This window comes from Aegilops tauschii, chromosome 7 (assembly GCF_002575655.3).
Source record: "Aegilops tauschii subsp. strangulata cultivar AL8/78 chromosome 7, Aet v6.0, whole genome shotgun sequence".
In the NCBI taxonomy this organism is placed as follows: Eukaryota; Viridiplantae; Streptophyta; class Magnoliopsida; order Poales; family Poaceae; genus Aegilops; species Aegilops tauschii.
The window spans coordinates 303,802,888-303,815,913 of NC_053041.3; the positions used below are offsets into that span (position 1 = coordinate 303,802,888).

General features: G+C 43.0%; 1 long non-coding RNA gene across 1 annotated transcript; it reads right to left on the reverse strand.

The window, feature by feature from the left end:
* Positions 1 to 377: 377 nt before the first annotated feature.
* Positions 378 to 12,786, reverse strand: LOC141026505 (uncharacterized). Its single transcript, XR_012188724.1, has 4 exons — positions 12,372 to 12,786; positions 12,164 to 12,296; positions 8,315 to 8,520; positions 378 to 815 (listed from the first exon to the last, which is right to left on the reverse strand). It is a non-coding gene; the product is annotated as an uncharacterized lncRNA (long non-coding RNA).
* Positions 12,787 to 13,026: the final 240 nt, after the last annotated feature.

The following is a 13,026-nucleotide window of genomic DNA, read 5'->3' on the forward strand; positions in this document are numbered from 1 at the left end:
GCCCGGATGCCAAACAGAAAAAATGTGGATGCGGTTGCGGTTGCACGTTGGGCCGTGCCGTCTGTCTGTTTGGCCCAAACGGACAAACATGCACCGAGTGGGGTCGTGCATTTGAGTTGCCCTTAGTTCATCGGTTTGAAGGAAATATATTTGATCAAAGTACAATAAACTTATGTAAGGAGATTATAAGAGTTAAAATATTATTTTTCTGCTGACATGGAAGGAAGAGAAGAGAAGAGAGAAGAGAAGCTGGCTACAGAATAAGAGCTAGTTGCAACATGTGCTCCTAAATCTACACTACTATTAAACGAGAGAACTTGACGACGGCGGACGAAAACTCTGCCCGTACAAACAACCCACGCCCGCACGAGTCTACATCTACAGGTAAACCCACGTCCTTTTCTCAAGAAAGAAAAAGTAACAACCCACGTCCAAATACACGGAGAGTCATACACGAAAACAACTGAGCTAAATTAGCGGGAATCAATCCAGGCTCGACGTCCAGATTACATGCCCCGTCGCTGCCCTGCGCAGCCGCTGAGGCACCCGACGACGGCCGCGACGTCGCTGCCCTGCGCAGCCGCCGAGGCACCCGACGACGAGGTCGCCGAGTCACTCGACGACGGCCACGACGACGTGTTGTTCCCCAACACAGGTGCAGCCGCACAGACGCCCTGCCACGGCCGCGACGAGGAGCTCCTCGCCGACATAGGTGCATGCTCTTCTCTGACCTGAAGTTCGAAAGGCTTTTACATGCCGCTGCCGCCAAGGCTTCGTTAGGCTAGAAGACGCCTCCGCCCTGCTCCTTTGTCAACCTGTTCATGTGATCCATCAATTGTTTTGATTGAATGAAATTATGAAAAACAACGAAAGTGTATGAACTGCTGAATTATGGCATGAAAATGCCTCATCAAGCTGCATATGAACAGGTTCAATTCTCAGTTCCAAATATGAACACACATAAAGTCACTCTGAGATACACCTACATGAATAGCATTACAAACTACTACATCCTGAATCATTGTTGCAGGTATATATATTAATGCAAAAGGAATTCAATTGGCGACTGAGTATTAACAAAGCTTTCATGTTATACAGTAGGATGGAGTTGAACATAAAACACTACTCTGTCTGAGTTGTGGTAATAGTATTCCTTCAGTTACAATTGTGTGATACCATTCTTGACATTCACAGGGTTGAAGGACTTCGTATGGCCCCAACCAGTCCCAATAGGGCGCGCACCCCGTTCCAGGATATAAGCAACAACCAATCCTTGGGTGATGAGCATTACACAACCACCCAATTTCAGTTTTTGTACCCCAACTGCTGAATTGTGACATTGATTGCAGACCCTAAAGAAGTAAAAAGGCAGAGGGATAGAGAGCGGTATGCACAAAATAAGGATGAGATTAATAAGAGACGACGTGAGGCCTACAAACAGAAGAAAATTGCGTCTGCTGAGATCAGTGGGGCACAAACACAGCTGGGTGTATCACAAGGTAATAAAGATGAACTTCATTCTTCATTATATATATTGCTATATATAATGATCTATTCTTCATCTACTCAGGTAGTAATGAGATTAACAAAGATGAAATTCATTCTCCATTATATATATTGCTATATATAATGATCTATTCTTCATCTACACAGGCAGTAATGAGATTAAGAATCGTATGGAAAGGGAGCGGTATGCACGAAATAGAGAGGAAATATTAAAGCGACAGCGACAAACCCGCGAGCAAAATAAGCATATTGCTGCCGTCCTTGATGGCAGTAACATTGTAACGCAAGTGCCGGCTACCGGACAATCTGCAGTCACACAACTACAGAACATAACAAGTGCAGGGGGTGCGGTACCAAATTCCGTTCATTTGACCAGAGAAGACAATGTGGACGATGAGTTTGATTGGTTGCACAGAAATGATGCGTACCAGATGCAACGGAATTCAAGACGACTGATACCCACACTTATGTCACTAGATGAGAACCCCCAACTCAGTACAATCGACAACCTACATATGCCAGAAAAGTCTTCTAAAAAAGGGTTAGTTGTCTGATTTATTAATGGTGCTAAATTATCCGGTGTTTATTTCTTCTCTAATTTGCCATTCTATTTTTGTTTCAGGTACAGATCCTTCTTATGGCAAGAAACCTCTACCGATCCAACGTAATGATATTACTCCAGGGATGGAACCGTCCCCAGATGCAGGTCAAACCCCTCATAATCAAATTGGTACGGTCTTGTGGTACCATCCTGTGCATAAAAAGGGTCCATCTCTTTTGCTTACTCTTTTGTGCCAAATAAATGTTTTCAGCCAACGACCATGCCGAAGATGCTTACGGACTACTGGAGCCCGATGTCCACACCATAAACATTGATGGTCTGCATAATGTCATTTTTAGTTTCATCTCCCCAGTATGCATAACATCAAATGAGCATCATTTACTACTCCTAACGCACTACTATTCAATACTCACAAATAGAATGCTTGGGAGACGGGAACCTAGGAGAAAAAACTGGAGACATGGACCATGATGAAGAAGCTAGGATCTTCGCCCAACCAGGTTTATTGTTGTTGACATGAGTTGCCAGTACAATATAGTATTAGTAATATGGTTTCTGGGTGAACTTTAATTAATGCATTCTGCTCCAGATGTTTATTTTCAATCCTACCGAGTGGAGCAAAAGTATGTTGATGGAGCTCCCAATAATGATGCTCACAACCGAGTTTACATGAACCTGCCCAAAAAGCATCATGTGCTTAGAAAATTTACTGATTGCCACCATTGTGGAGCTTTGCGCTTTCAATACGAGGGGCCTGCATTCTGCTGCAGAAAGGGAAAAGTGGATGTATTTACTCCAGATGTTTGTGAGGAGTTGAAACGGTTGTTTACAAGTCAAGATGATGGGGATGCTAGATATTTCAGAGAAAATATACGGTATTTCAACTCCCACTTCTCATTCACAAGTCTGGGAGTCACCCTTGATCGCCGAGTCAGCACCGCAGCAGGAACCGGCGTATATACATTTCGTGCGTGTGGAGGGTTGTACCACGCTCTTGATGATCTCGAGTCTGGTGATAATGGCCCTCGACATTTGCAGCTATATATTTATGATACAGATGAAAACTTGTTTCATAGGGTTAAGAGGTCTCCAAATCTTAGGTTAGATCTCATACGGAAGATTCTGGCAATACTAGAGCATAACCCTTATGCTCAAGTATTTAAAAGCCTTGGAGTTGTTCCAAATCTAGATGAATACAGGATCTCATTAAATACCGATATCAAGCTTGATCAACGAAGGTACAATGCGCCAACAACTTCTCAGGTAGCAGCAATATGGGTTGAAGGGAGCGACCCACAAAAAACCTTTGATAGAAGTGTTATCATGTACGGGAAAGGAGAGCGTCCCCTGTATATTAGAGCATACTATGGGTGCTACGACCCTTTGTCATATCCACTATTCTTCCCACGTGGGGAGATCGGTTGGAATCGTTTGATGCCATATATTGGGGCCGCCGATGACACAAACCAAGATTTAGTGGATGATACTGCACGACAACAGTACCCAGCCTATGTTCTTCCTTCAGGTATAATGTTCATAATTGATCTATAAATTTTAATCAAAGTTAAACTTATTCAGTAATCCATCTTGCAGACGATAACATGATTAGTGAACAACTTGGTCATGATGCAAGACATGAAGACCAGGCCACTGATTTAGCTGCAGGTATTGGACGTGATTGCTGTTTTTGTATTCTTATGGTTCTATTATACCAGATTTATGTTCATTGTTGATTTATACATATTAATCAAAGTTAGCCTTATTTAGTATTTCATCTTTCAGACAATAACATGATTATAGACCAAATTGATCATGGCCGCCGACATGACGACCAGGCCAGTCAAAGTTAACCTTATTTGGTATCCATCTTTCAGACGATAACATGATTAGAGAAGAACTTGGTCATGGCGCAGGGCATGAAGACCAAGCCACCGATTTAGCTGCAGGCATTGGACACGATTCCTGTTTTTATATTCTTATTATGATTCTATTATACCAACTTTAATGTTGTTAAACAATTTTTAGATGACTACGAGGATAACCCGGATGAGGATTTTGGTGACAATGAGATGAATGCCACAAAATCAAGGAAATATGTTAGCGCGAGGGAGTACTATGCCTTCAAGCTGCAGGTCCGGAAAAAGCTTTTTAACATCATCTTGTTTGGGGGGCGCCTTTTCCAACAGTGGGCGGTTGACATGTACATCAAGATTGAGACAATGAGGCTTGACTGGTACTCAAAGCCAGCAAATCAAAAGGTCATACGCGCTGACCTCTACCAGGTAACGTGCTTGTGTTTATACTATTAAATTGTATTACAGATGCCACTCTTTGCTTCAACATGGTATACTAATTGGCGTCAAATATTGATTTATTATAGGGCCTTGTTGACACCGTCATCGCTGGCGAGTCACGCGGTGATCGTATTGGCAAGAGAATCGTGCTTCCACGTACCTTCCCTGGTGGTGACCGTGACATGCAACGCAGGTTCCTGGATGCAATGGCAATAGTTCAACGATGGGGTAAACCGGATTATTTTGTCACGATGACATGCAATCCCTACTGGGAGGAGATAACTATTGAATTGTTGCCTGGACAGCTGCCACAAGACCGTCCAGACCTTGTGGCAAGAGTATACAGAGCTAAACAACGATCCATGATGGACTTACTGATTAAGGGTAAGCATTTTGGAGAAGTTGCGGCTTATGTACATGTCACTGAGTTTCAGAAACGAGGCCTCCCTCATGAGCATATACTTCTGATCATGAAAGCTAAAAGTAAGTTAAGGACCCCGGATGACTATGATCGGGTGATATCGGCAGAAATACCTGACAAAAAAAAATATCCTGTTCTCCATGATCTGGTGGTCAAACACATGTTGCATGGTCCATGTGGCGCGCTCAAGAAAAGTTGCCCTTGCATGATAGATGGACAATGTCGGTTTCATTACCCGCGAGATTTCTGTGATGCTACATTACAAGGGAAAGACTCATATCCCATCTATAGAAGGAGGGATGATGGGGTGAGAGTTAGGATCAGAGGAGCAGATTTGGACAATAGATGGGTGGTCCCTTACAACCCATTTCTGCTGATGACATACAACTGTCACATTAATGTCGAAGCATGCTCGAGCATCAAGGCAGTGAAGTACTTATTCAAATACATCTACAAAGGGCATGATAAGGCATCATTTGCGTTCGAGCAGGATATTATCAATGACGGGGGAATCATTGATGAAATTCGACAATATAGGGATGCACGCTGTATATCTCCTCCCGAAGCTATCTACAGGATTTTTGGCTTTAAAATGTTTGGTGTCAGCCCAGCTGTGTTGCAGCTCCAGCTTCATTTGCCAAACATGCATACAGTCGCATTTCAGGCTTATGAAAATCTGGAAGATGTTGTTGCTCGACCATCTTCTTCCAAATCCATGCTTACCGAGTACTTTGGGATGAACCAAAAGTATCCAGAGGCACGAAAATTGTTGTACAGAGAGTTCCCAGAACATTATAGGTGGATAGCCGGTAATAAGAAGTGGCAACCGAGAAAAAATAAGAGATCACAGATTGGAAGATTGGTGCATGCACACCCTGCTGAAGGAGAGAGGTACTACTTGCGGGTGCTCCTAAACCATGTCCGAGGTGCCACTTCATTTGATGATTTAAAAACAGTAAATGGCAAGGCATGCGGGTCCTTCAGAGAGGCGTGTGAGCAATTAGGCCTCATTGAGCACGACAGGACACTTGATGATTGCATGACGGAGGCTGGGACATTTCAAATGCCTACTGCTCTTAGACGGTTGTTTGCGACTATATTGGTATTCTGTGAGGCAACACAAATCCGTCAGTTATGGGACAAACATCTAGCATCCATGTCTGAAGATTATCGCCGTACTCAATCGAATGAGGCAGCACTTGAGCAAATGGTCCTTAGGGATATCAGGGATCTGCTGCAATCCATGGGAAAGGATATTAAACTCTATGGACTTCCGGATCTGGTTGACGCAGATGGTTCTTCTAACTTTGACAATACAGAGGTAACAGAGGAGAGACAGGTCAAAGTGGACCAAGAACATCTAGATCTATTCAGCTGTTTGAACAATGAGCAACTAGCTGGTTTCAATGACATAATGGATCATGTGACAAACCAAAAAAGCCAGATATTCTTTGTTGACGGTCCAGGAGGCACTGGGAAGACGTACCTGTACAAGGCGTTGCTTGCAAAGGTCCGTTCGATGGGTCTAATAGCGATCGCAACTGCTACATCAGGTATCGCAGCGTCGATAATGCCTGGAGGCCGGACTGCACACTCCAGGTTCAAAATTCCAATCAAGCTCACTGACAACAGCATGTGTAGCTTCACAAAGCAAAGTGGTACGGCAGAGTTGCTTAAACAGGCGTCCTTGATAATTTGGGATGAAGCTGCTATGACAAAGCGTCAAGCAGTTGAGACACTTGATAGATCGCTGCAGGATATAATGGAATGTTCTTTACCATTTGGTGGAAAGGTTGTCGTCTTTGGTGGCGATTTCAGGCAGGTCCTCCCCGTTGTGACCCGAGGGACAAGAGCACAGATCACTGATGCTACACTGTTGAGATCCTATCTGTGGCAGAAGATCCGCAAGATACGCCTCACACGCAATATGCGGGCACAGACAGACCCTTGGTTCTCGGAATACCTCCTACGGATCGGCAATGGGACGGAAGAAACAATTGGCGACGACTATGTGCATCTCCCTGAAGACATTGTGATTGCTTATACCGACGATGATGAACCTATTAACAAGCTTATCGAAGATGTCTTCCCATCCTTGCACACCAATGCTAGGTCGAGAGAGTACATGAGCACACGTGCAATTCTCTCGACCAAAAATGAGCATGTAGATGACCTGAATGACAAGATGATCTCCAGGTTTCCGGGCGAAGAAAAGGTGTACCATAGCTTTGACTATATCGAGGATGACTTCCAGAATAATTACACAATTGACTTCCTGAACTCGATCACACCAAATGGGTTGCCCCCGCATGTCTTGAGAGTAAAAATCAACTGCCCGGTCATTTTGCTACGGAACCTCGACCCTCATAATGGGCTATGTAATGGAACACGGCTTATGATCAGGGCCTTCCAGGATAATGCAATCGATGCAGAGATTGTTGGTGGCCAGCATGCTGGAAAGAGGGTGTTCATACCTAGGATCCCTATGTCGCCCTCGGAGGACACCTCACTTCCCTTCAAGCTTAAGAGAAAACAGTTCCCCATCCGCCTGAGTTTTGCGATGACCATTAACAAGGCACAGGGTCAAACCATCCCAAATGTCGGTATTTACCTTCCAGAACCTGTTTTCTCACATGGCCAACTATATGTTGCATTGTCAAGGGGTGTCTCAAGAAAGACGACACGGATTTTAGCCAAGCCTAACAAGGAGGTTGATAAATCTGGGAGAAGCACCAAAAACATTGTCTACAGAGATGTTTTAGAGGGGTGAGGTACGTGCAATAGTTCGTGTTTTCTTTGCACCTTCGATTTTGTACCTATATAACTAACTCTGAATATAACACTTTTCTCTTGTTTTATTTGCAGGTTTCATAACAGCGCACTACATAATAGGCATGAAACACAAATGATGTCGATGTGACCTCCGACTCTTTATGTCAGAGTCGTTTATTAGTGTGATTTATTTGTAAAAATCGTTGACATATTAACTGTCCCGAAATGAAAAAGTACAGACTTTAAATGTGTCACACTTGTTATTCCGTTCATGTTCTGATTACTTACAGCATTCATTTGGGAACGTAGAAATTTCAATTTATTCTGTAAATTCCAGAACATAAGATTGCTATACCAGCAAAATGTAAGCTGTTGGGATCATTGACAGAAATAATGAAATATTGCAATCTTATGATGGCTGTTTTTCTCTGAAGTGCATATGTGATTGTTCGACCTCAGTCTCAAATATAACTGGTTGAATTGCCAAGCGCACGTGAACTAACTAAATTGAAACGATCCATCTAACATATAAATGGAAGAAAGAAGTGTCAACTTCAGTCTTGACTGGACGTGGTCATCATGGAGTACTAAGTATTCTCAGTCCCTAACACTAACAACCGTCGATAATAATGTGTAAACACAACACTGAAGACAGCATAAGCAACAATGAACAAAAAGAGATAAAGGGCCAAGAAAGCAATCAATTTTTCTGAACACACGTGAGCAGCAATAATAATAAAACATAAGTACGGAACTCACCTTGATGGTTTCTTCATAACATGGAAACCTATGATGTCACCAGTCCCAATAGCTTTGGGCTGTAGTACAATATTTGCAAGGTTGCATGGTTTGATCTCAGGAATAGTGGATTATGCCGTTTTATCAAGCTCAGTCTTGAAACAATCGAAAGCACTTCCTTGGCCCCTCCTGTCAAACACGGCCATTGAGGGCACATAATTAACTAACTGCCAAGACAAAGGATACAAGAATTATATTTCTGTAGAGAATGATGAACTTTCTGTACATAATAAAAAGGTATAAGAGAAAGCACACAAAAAATAGATAAACGTTCTGATGAGCCGAGCAATATTTCTGCATAAACATGTATTACGAAAATAACTCAATTAATTCTATGTGCGTAGGGTATAAAAAAAGCAAAAAAAAAACATGCGTCCTGAGATAAATCAAAGGAGTTGCCAAAAAAAAGATAGATCAAAGGAAAGCGTGGGGCCTGAGATAACAATCACGATTCCCTTGCCTCCTCATGCTATGAAAGTCCTTCCCCTGATTTCCGCCTTACATATTGCCTACAGCGAACGATCTTTCAATCAGGAGCCCACAGAAGCAACGGGTTTTGCACCGTAGGGTTTCCTTCATCCTCTCTCGCGAAGGATTGCCGCAGCCTCACACCCCTCCGCCGCGCCGGCCTCCTCCACCGCAAGTCTGTCCAGCTTGCCGTACACATGTGTCCGTGGTGAACTACCATCGTCCCCCCCATGTCTGCGTCACAATCCCCGGTGGCCTCTACGGATCAATCTGATATCATCGTGGTAATAATGATATCTCTCGATAATTACATCCTATTCACGATTTCACATCTACAAGGCAACATAGTCGCTAGAGGTGATCCAACGAAGTGAATCAACATGCCTTGTGTTATCCCGCAAAGTTACAGAGATTTCATTATGTGACTTAGGAAATTCTTTGGGCAAGATCCACCTGATTACTAGAGAGAATAGTCACGCAAGTTAGTCTCGAAAAGTTTACTGAACAATTAAAAAAAGAAATAGATACTGAAATTTAGTTGGAAAGGATGTCCTGATACCACTATGTTAAGTAAACATGAGCAGATATGTGCATACAGTTTTGATGTACTCCCTACGACCCAACATATAAGATCGATTTTCAAGCTAACAAAACATAGGGGCTGAATGTGTATGACGTGATAATAATATATGCTTTGATTTTCAGGAAAACATCAACAAAGGAGCGAAGGACGAGCATACACAAAATATGCAGATTGAATGCATGATAACCAAAGATGAAGATATGAACACCGACTCAACAAATGCAATAGAAGAACAAGGCATCATGGAAGATACAGAAAATATGCAGATTGATGAGGTGATATCCTAACACAAGCATACAAAACCCAAGCCGACAAAGGCGGTTTTTAATTTCACATGCCATTATTATTCTTCTTATTCAAGGGGGACAAAACAATATGTAATCTATAGTATCATAATATCATACCTACGATTCTTTATTCATCTTCATAATATTTGCTCTTCTATACGTACTGAAGAATATTATATTATTATGTGTTTCAGTTACTAAGCGATGAAGAACCAGTAAGTACCGGGTAATATTATATTATGTGTGTTTCAGGTACGAAGCGAGGAAGAAACAAATGGAATAGACGACGACGATGAAGTACAGAAAAAAAGCACACAGGCCACAGATTGCGAAGTGGCAAAGGCATGCTTCCGTTTCAACTATCCCAAATAATTCTAATTCTCATTATATTATAATACTACATAGGGATTATTCTTTGTAATGTTGCTCTCAGGGATTAACCGTCAAGGAAACAAGTGAAGAAATGCAGCCAGCTCAAGACAATGAATTAGCACAAACATTCGACACCGAAGGGGCAGAAACTGTAGGGGACAAACTTGCAGAATTAAATGGAATAGCCAACAAAGATGAAGTGGAGAAAAAGAAGAGCACGCGGTCCATAGATTCCGAGGTGACAGAGGCATATTTTCTTTTCCAAGTATATGTCCCAAATAGTTCTAATTCTAATTATATTAAACCCTGCATACTGATTGTTCTTTGTAATCTTGCTCTCAGGAATTAACCTTGAACGAAACAAGTGAACAAATGCAGTCAGCTCGGGATGAGGAATTAGCACAAACATTTGGCACCGAAGGGGCAGACACTATAGGGGACACAATGAGAGAATCAAATGGAACAGCCGACAAAGAAGTGGAGAAAAAGCAGAGCACGCAGTCCAGTGATTCCGAAGACTCTGAAGTGACAGAGGTATCTTTTCTTTTCCAACTATTTTCCAAATAGGTCTAATTGTAAGTATATTATATCCTGCATACCCATTATTCTTTGCAATGTTGCCTCCAGGAATTAACCTTCAATGAAACAAGTGAACAAATGGATGCAACTGAGGACAGAGAATTAGAACTAACGTCTCGCATGGAAGGGGCACATACAGGGAAGCCTATCCGACTGCATAACAAACCTAAGAAGGCACAAGACTACGTGGTGGCTCCAGAAGGCACGGACAAATCCTTCTATGCCCTGCTTTTGCTACATTTATTTTCTTTGTCATTAATAAATGTTGTTACTTACATCATGATAGATTACGCCTGCACTGGCGATGATTGGTTTGTGATTGAAAATATCATGTCTGAACCAAACGATAAAAGAAATTTAGTGAGCATCGACGACTCACATCTCCAAAGAAAACAGTTAGAACGTCTATTACTCCCCGAAGAATTCCTTGGCGACGAAGTAAGTATATGTGTCTTTCAGACAAGACTGCTGTTTTAACATGAGTTTCTATTCACTCCTCTGACTAAGGTGTGCACTTCATATTGCAGATCATAGACGCATACATACATTGCATAAGTGCTAAAGAGCATCTACAGATGAGGTCAGGTGGAAGTGTGTTCTTAGAGAGTGCATGCATCTCTAAGATGATAAAGGAATCTAGCTCTATACGGGATGACGCACCAAGATGGGTATTAAACAGAGCTACAACTTATTTGGAACATGATATGGTGAGTCTCAGTTCCATATAAATGTTTGTATAGATGGGACCTAAACTAACAAAAACCCTATTTTCAGATATTCATTCCAGTTAACATTGAACACTTCCATTGGTACCTAGCAGTTATAAATGCCGGGCAGCGATGCATCCAGGTGCTCGACTCGCTAGGCCCAAGAATGAGCCGCAAAGACCTCACCGCTATGGTTAGTCATTAGTCCCACTACACCATCTTTTGATAAGACGATTTCTGTTATTGTTCGGTTGTGATGCTAATACTTTGTCATTTATTCATTCAACAGCTCAAAGGACTAGAAAATGTATTCGAATATGCATCGCTTCAAGTGGAACTAAAAACTGATAAGTGGAAAGACTTAAACATCTCATCATGGCCAAGGGAAGAGTGTATTAAGAGCAAACTGCAAAGAGACTGGTATACCTTCTATATCTGAATTAAACTTTAGTCTCAATATCTGAATTTCTATCTCTGGACCATGTGGCGGCAAGCAAGCAAATTAAATTGGTAAACAGTACAGTGACCAACTGATTCAGCACTAGAGGCCGGCAGTGATAGCACCAAGCAAAATTCAGTAATTATGACCAGCAAATCATTAAACTTAGTCTGAATATCTCAATTCTATCTCTAGACCATGTGGCTGTAGGCAAGCAAATTAAATTGGTAAACAGTGCAATGCCTATCTCATTGAACACTAGGGCCTGAGAGCAACTAGATTCAGTCAAGCATGTAAGTGAATCTAGAGCAGCAGAAAAATCAGGGAACCAGACCTATGAAATCAAAACGAGAGAGAGGTAGAGGGAGGCTTTACCTTGGGTTGCTGCTGCCCCATGGCTGGGCGTCATCCCGTGAGAGAAGCCTCACTCCTCCTCTCCCTGCATCAAGTTGGTGCAGGTGCGTGGTGAGTTGGAGGCTGGCTGCATCCATTGGCGTGTTGAAGTCTCCTGCAGCCCAGCACGAACACCATCTCAGGGAAGGGAAGAAGAAGAAATCCAAGAGGAGAGGAGAAGGGGGCGGACCTGTATGTCGGCGGGGTAGCCTTCCTGTCCCGGAGCCACAGGGTAAGGTCGCCGGAGCCACGACGGAGCAGATCAAGCGCCGGCGCACGCGGATCCAGCGCCGGCGAACGCAAATCAAGTGCCTCCTCGCCCAGCAGCACCTCCTCGCCCAGAAGCCTCACTCCTCCTCTCCCTACGGGGTGTGAGAGAACTAGGGTTGGGGGCTGCCAGAGTGGGCGTAGGTGATGGGGAGCAAGGCGGCCATGGGGAGGAAGAGGAGAGCGCACGCGGTGGATGGCCCCGGCGTCGCCAGGAGGAGTGAGGGGCGGCGCAGAGCAGATTGCCGGGCCGCCGCCTGTGGATGGGGATGTCGTGGCCACGAATGAGGGAAGAATGGGGAGGAAAGGAGAAATGAGGGGGCGGTGGGAGTTTGACTGAGCTTTGAGTGAGTGTGGCGTTGTCCGAACAAAAATACACTGTACTGTATTAGATCATCTAAATACACATTATATTTCATAGGGCATGTCCGGTTCACTAAGTTTGTGAAAATTTTGTTTTCATCACGGCTTGTTTCAGTCATGATCATTTGATGATTCTAAAAGTTGTTTTATACAAATATCTATAAATTTGATTAAAAATGATTGAGTTTATTTAAGTTTTATATTTGTAATCATGC